Here is a 6,000-nt window from a genome sequence, read left to right on the forward strand (position 1 = left end):
ATCACGATAATTCTGAGGTGATCCTAAACTCTTGAGCTTCTGCCGACGCATCCTGGATCCCATCCATAGCCCACTTAATCCCTCCCTGCAACCCGGGGGTGGCAGTGGAAAAAACAGATATACCTCCACTAGCCATTTATGGCCAGGGTCCAGCCTACCTGAGGGACCGCCTTTCTCCATATGTTCCCCCAAGGGCACTACGGTAGGGGGGGGGGCCTCATCTCCTGGAAATTCCAGGTCCGAGAGACGTTAAATTTGGGGTGACCAGGACCAGGGCATTTTCGGTGGCGGCTCCTACCTGGTGGAAGGAGCTCCCGGAAGAGATTCGAGCCCTGCGGGACCTCTCTCAGTTCCACAGGGCCTGCAAGACGGAGCTCTTCTGCCAGGCCTTTGAGTAGGAGCCGCCACCACCACTATTCCACCTTTGCCCCCTATGCTCTGGCAGATTAACATTATGATTGCCTGGCCCCCCAAGGGGGGAGCAAGGTGCCTGGGCACGGCTTAGATGATAAGATCTTAGGAAGTAGTTTGGAAGTTAAGACCTACCCATCTTGTCTAAATCTGTTTGTAAATTTGTTATGGTATTTTATTATAATTTATTGTTTTTAAACTATGTGTTTACTGTTTTAACCTCGGCACATGGTGCCCTTGTTAGCCGCCCTGAGCCTTCGGGGTAGGGCGGGATATAAATTCAAATATAAATAAAAAATAAATAAATAGCATTAGTAAATGGAGAGGGAAGTACCTTTATGCTCATAATGTAACAAAGTCCCCTTTGTGGATATGAAAATGCAAGCTGCAAATCTAAGGTTGCCAAGCCCCGATTGCCTACTCCCCACTCCAAGCCATGGTGCAAGAAAAATTAAGGAAGGTAAAAGCAGTTATGTATACTTAACTGGACATTTATACATGAAGTGACAAAGGGTAGTTCTAGGATTTAATGGAAACTCTGTAGTTTTACCATAGAGTTTCTGGTGTTTCCTAGAACTACCCTTTGTCATTTGTTGTATATACTTCTAGTAAGTACATGAGGCTGTATTATTTTTAAAAAAATTCCTATGACACTGTGCCTCCTCATGCAACCCTCCCACCAGTTGCCAGGCAACCTTAGACAAATCTTGTCAACGACACACTATCCACGAACATGGGCCTTCCATTGTAATTCTGCAAACAGCTAAAGCTGAAACAGCAACAGCTTGTTTGCAAAAAATGGCCCCAGTGTTAAACTACCCTTAGATGGCTTGCTGGGCACGGCTGATGGGGTAGCAAGGGAAGCTTGTGAGCCATAAGGCAAGAAGGGTGCTGTTAATCACTGTTATGTATGAAGTATCGGGAAGGGGCTGTGGCTCAGTGGTAGAGCATCTGCTATGAATGCAGATGATCTCAGGTTCAATCCCTGACATCTCCAGTTTAAAAAGGACGGGGAAGTAGATGATGAGAAACCCCTCTCTCTGCCTGGAACCCTGGAAAGCTGCTGCCAGTCTGAGTAGACAATACTGACTCTGATGGACCAAGAGTCTGATTCAGTATAAGGCAGCTTCATGTGTTCATGTGAACCAACTAGACAGGCTGGCATGTGCCTGGGGGGAACAGTGCCAATGGACTCTAGACCTTTACCCAGAAGGCTACAATGCAACTGGTTGCATGGGCGACGCCCACTCCTGCCACTGTCTGATCCAGTGGGACTCTTCTTAAGCTTTTACAAGGATACCTGAATCCATTCTATATTTGCTGTGCACAGGGGTCATTTCAGGGGGGATCGCGGGGGATCACAGTTCCCCCGGGTGAGGTACGGGGGCGGGGCACATGACAAAGCCCCGCCCCCTGCTTCCGGCCGCCCCGCTTCCGGCCCTCATTTAGCCAGGAGGAGGCAGGAGAAGAGGGAGGGTAAGTTGCTTCCTCCCTGCCTCTCCCCACCCCTGCCTGCCTGGGGCCAGGGAGGGCCTTCGCGGGGCTTCCTTGCACTCCCGCCGGCCTTGCAGGTCCACCGCCGGGCCCCACATGGGGCTCGGCAGTGGAGCTGCAAGGCCGGCGGCGGCCAGGACCGTTGAGGGCGGGGGGTGTGGCCTTATGACACACTTCCGGTGATGTCAGGGGGTGTGGCCTTATGACACACTTCCTGTGATGTCGGGTGTGTGGCATATGCTAATGAGTTATGCTAATTAGTTCCCCTAGCTCTTTTTCTACGAAACGACCCCTGGCTGTGCACAGAATTACTAATGAGCCTCTCACACAATGGCCAACCAATTACTCTGGAGGGACAGCAACAGGGCACAGAGGTGAGGCCTTCCCCTGATGTTGCCTCCTGGCACTAGGATTCACAGGAGCCTATGCCATTCTGATAACTAGTCCTGACATTGTGTTCCTTCAGGGAAAGGTTTGCTGGACCGATGCAATGCCTCTGTCCAAAGGTGCACACTTTGAGCAATAAAGCTTGTCCTCAAGGGTACTGTGATATAAAAATATGCATACACATTGTAATACAAGCAAATGATAATTATTGCACATACATATTTTCAATGTACGCACAGCAGAAAATCTTTAAATTACGTTTATAATCATATTGTCTCTTAATGCATTTTGTTCTTTTTTGTTTCAAAACACACATTATAAAACATCTTTGTTTTCTAAAAGCTATATTATAAAAAAGGTTTTTGATAAAGCTGTACTAGAGGATTCTCCAAAAGGGAATTGCTTGATACCATTTATTAATTTTCATTCCAACAGGAAATATAGAAAATATGTTTTAATTTACTTTTAAATAAATGTTTCAGTGAAAGAATTGCAGCTCCCCTTCTCAAGTCATAAATGGCTGATCTGGAAAATGTAGTGCTTCTTTCTACAGTTTCCTCCTGGACATTAGCAAAACAATAATGGCAGAAGCATTATACTAGGTATGTGCACACACACACACACACACACACACACACACACTTGTACTGATTTGTACACAGAAGTACAATACTTGGTACATGTCAAAATGAGTCATAAACACAGGGATTGACACAGATCAACATGAGCTAAAAGTAGAAATGTCAATGACATGTAAATTATTTTTCTCACAAGTTCTGTGTTAGCATTCCTCCTTCATAGTGGAGACAAAATGAGTTTCAGAAGAAGAGTTACCGGGTAAGCTTGTCAACACGCTGAGGGTTGCCTTTGTCTGTCTTCAGGCAGGTCTTTCTAAAGAGTGTTCAATGACCAGGCCAGTCTAAAATTGAGGAACATAAATTCAAGAAGATTTTTCATTGTTTGTATACATGAAGCTTCCTTATATGGACTCAGACCCATAGTCTGTTGCAGTCAGTTTTGTCTACCCTGACTGGCAGTGGCTCTGTGGGCTATTAGGTAGTAGTCTTGGCAGCGAAATTCCAGTTCCCTATTACCTGCTACAGCCAGGGGCAGATTGAGAGGCAAAAATGGCCCTGAAAAGGACTCCCTGACAGAGAGAGGAAGGAGGAAGAATAGGCATACGCCTACCTCACACAACCAGGTGCCTCCAGTTTATAGCAGCAGCAGAAGAAGATCCCACCCACTTCATGGTAGCGTTGCCAACATCCAGGTGGTGGCTGGAGATCTCCTGTTATTGCAACTGAACTCCAGGTGACAAAGATCAGTTCACCTGGAGAAAATGGCCACTTTGGAAGTTGGACTCTATGGCTTTATGCCCCAACCCCCCCCCCCAGGCTCCACTCCCCAAATCTCCAGTTATTTCCTAACCCGAAGCTGGCAACCCTACTTCATGGGGAATGGGGATCACAGGCTTGTGGTCCAACAGATTTTGGTGGCTCCTGTCAAGAAACTGGTCTCTTTAAGCAGTTTATTGTTCAGTTCTAAACAATGGCTCGGGCTGAGGCCTAGAAAAGATGGAAGTTCCTTTCTCTGAAACATAGCTCAAGCTGCTGGTCGCTTCAAAGACTCAGATAAGGTAGATAGGAGGTAAACCGGTCTGGTAGCTTCAAGGGAACAAGAATCTAGAGGATGCATTCCATCTTGTGAGGGTCTGAGCTCATGGGTGGGAGAAGGTGTTCATTCAGCTGAACCCAATGAAGCTGCAGGGATTTGGTTTAATTGGCAAACCCATCTGACTGGTTCGATCACCTGCTTAGCAACAGACCTGATGGTCAACTGATATACGTTTGATTGATTAACTAGAATCAGGCAATGCAGGTCACTGAGCATAAAGGAAAGATCCTTCATTCTAGTTCCACCCTATGTCTGGATGACATCTGACTCATTTCTTGTATTGTGCAGGTCTTATTGACCAGAAACCTTTTCTTGGGCTTTGAAACCTTACTAGGCTCAGGTTTTTTTGGTAATATTTGGATCTTGAACCAATGCTTGTAAATACTTTTAGTTAGACTTTCAGCTTTGTTATTTTTATCCTCATTGACCTTTTATTGACTATTTCTGCACATTTTTAAAATAAACCACTTTACTTAAATTCTGTGGAGTTCTTGAATTCAGGAGGCTTCAGTCTGAATCCAGTATTTTTTAGCCCTCAGTGGCTAGAGCTACCAGATTGTTCTCTGAAACTCACCTTGTAAGGGTGACTTTCTTGATTTTTAGTTCCAACGAAGGCCTGAGACTTTGCCCCTTGATCTCTGGCTTGTAGAAAGGGGCTCATGGTGGTCCTATAGTGGGTTGTGAAAATTCACACTTCAGCCTTTTTGGTTTTGTCTGGCTTGACCTGTCCCCTTCCGAGGGATCCTGGTTTGGGGTCACTTGACACTTCCTACCCAACTCCAGTGGGGCCACTCTACATGAAGTGACTCTTGAATCATTTTGGACCAGGAGGATGCCGACAGAGGGGTTGAAGCCATCAGCTCACCATGGTTTTTTCAGCATTAAGGTCATCAGTCTTAATGGCCAATCTGCCCCCCCTCCCAGCTGACTAGAAACAGAAGCTACAGAGCTACTGTGGAAATAAATGAGATGTCCAATTCCTTGTATTTTCCTGCAAATATCAACTGTTGTTTTGGAGAGGCATTTAAAATTGCAGAAGAGGTGGTGGGGAGGGGGGGGACTTCTTGGAACTGCAGATTAGGGTATACTGATATTAGCATATGAGACAATAACTTGGAGGAAAAAATGCCTGGACCCCTGTAACAGTGGTTTAATGTGTGGAAAAGGACATTTGAAGCTTTTCAGGGTGTGCCGGTAAATGACATCAACTAGAAGCCAATTAAGTCTCTGTTTTCCAGGCTGTTGGCCTATATATCAAGTGATCCAGTGAGCCAGTGACATGGTGCTTTGTGTTTCAGACTTCCAGATCCCATCCTTGCATTTTACATTACATTACACATTTGACGTATATACCGCTCCTTCCTGGAGGCTCGGAGCGGTTTACATAGACATTTAAATTTCCTAACTAGGGCCACAGTGCAAGGGGAGCGGTGAGTGCCTACCAGGCACCTAAGCAGCCGTGATCTTCTTCTTACGTTGTTCTTTCCGTGGCAGGTTCTTGCTGTATTCAGGCAACAGTGTCTCGGCTGAGGTCTTCTCTCTCACACACTGAGTCCTTCTGGGGTGGTCCTCACGGCGCGCGGTGGCGCGATGGCTGCAACCGCTGGTCTCTGTCCTGCAGGCTCCGACCGCGCCACGTCACCACGCTGCCACGTTGCCCGGATCAATCACCGCCTGGGTTGCTTGCTGCATTTCAGGCTGAGTAACTTATATTTCTGATAAAGATCCAAGGTACTTGTCATCCACCTGTTGTGTTCTGCCACTCTCCCTTGGCAGATAGTCTATTTCACTTCTGCTTAGCCGGTCAGCTTTGCTTTTAATTATGCCTTTGGTTACCAGCATCTAGGACACCTGCCCTTTCTTCCCCCTGGCCCTGTTCCCTTTTCTTCTCAAGAAGTTGCCACCTTTTCCAAGCCCCAATCGCAGTGCAATCCTAAGAAGAGCTCGTTTTCTATTATTTATTTATTTATTTACTTCATTTATACCCTGTCTTTCTGCCCAAAGGGGACCCGAAGTGGCTTACATTCTTCTCCT

At 46.4% G+C, this 6,000-nt stretch overlaps 1 non-coding gene across 1 annotated transcript; it reads left to right on the forward strand.

Annotated features, from left to right (window-relative positions):
* The first annotated feature begins 1,336 nt into the window (after nt 1-1,336).
* Nucleotides 1,337-1,408, forward strand: TRNAS-UGA. The gene has a single exon. It is a non-coding gene; the product is annotated as a tRNA-Ser (tRNA).
* Nucleotides 1,409-6,000: the final 4,592 nt, after the last annotated feature.

The sequence above is a fragment of the Gekko japonicus genome, unplaced genomic scaffold (assembly GCF_001447785.1).
Source record: "Gekko japonicus isolate JY-2015 unplaced genomic scaffold, Gekko_japonicus_V1.1 scaffold12, whole genome shotgun sequence".
In the NCBI taxonomy this organism is placed as follows: Eukaryota; Metazoa; Chordata; class Lepidosauria; order Squamata; family Gekkonidae; genus Gekko; species Gekko japonicus.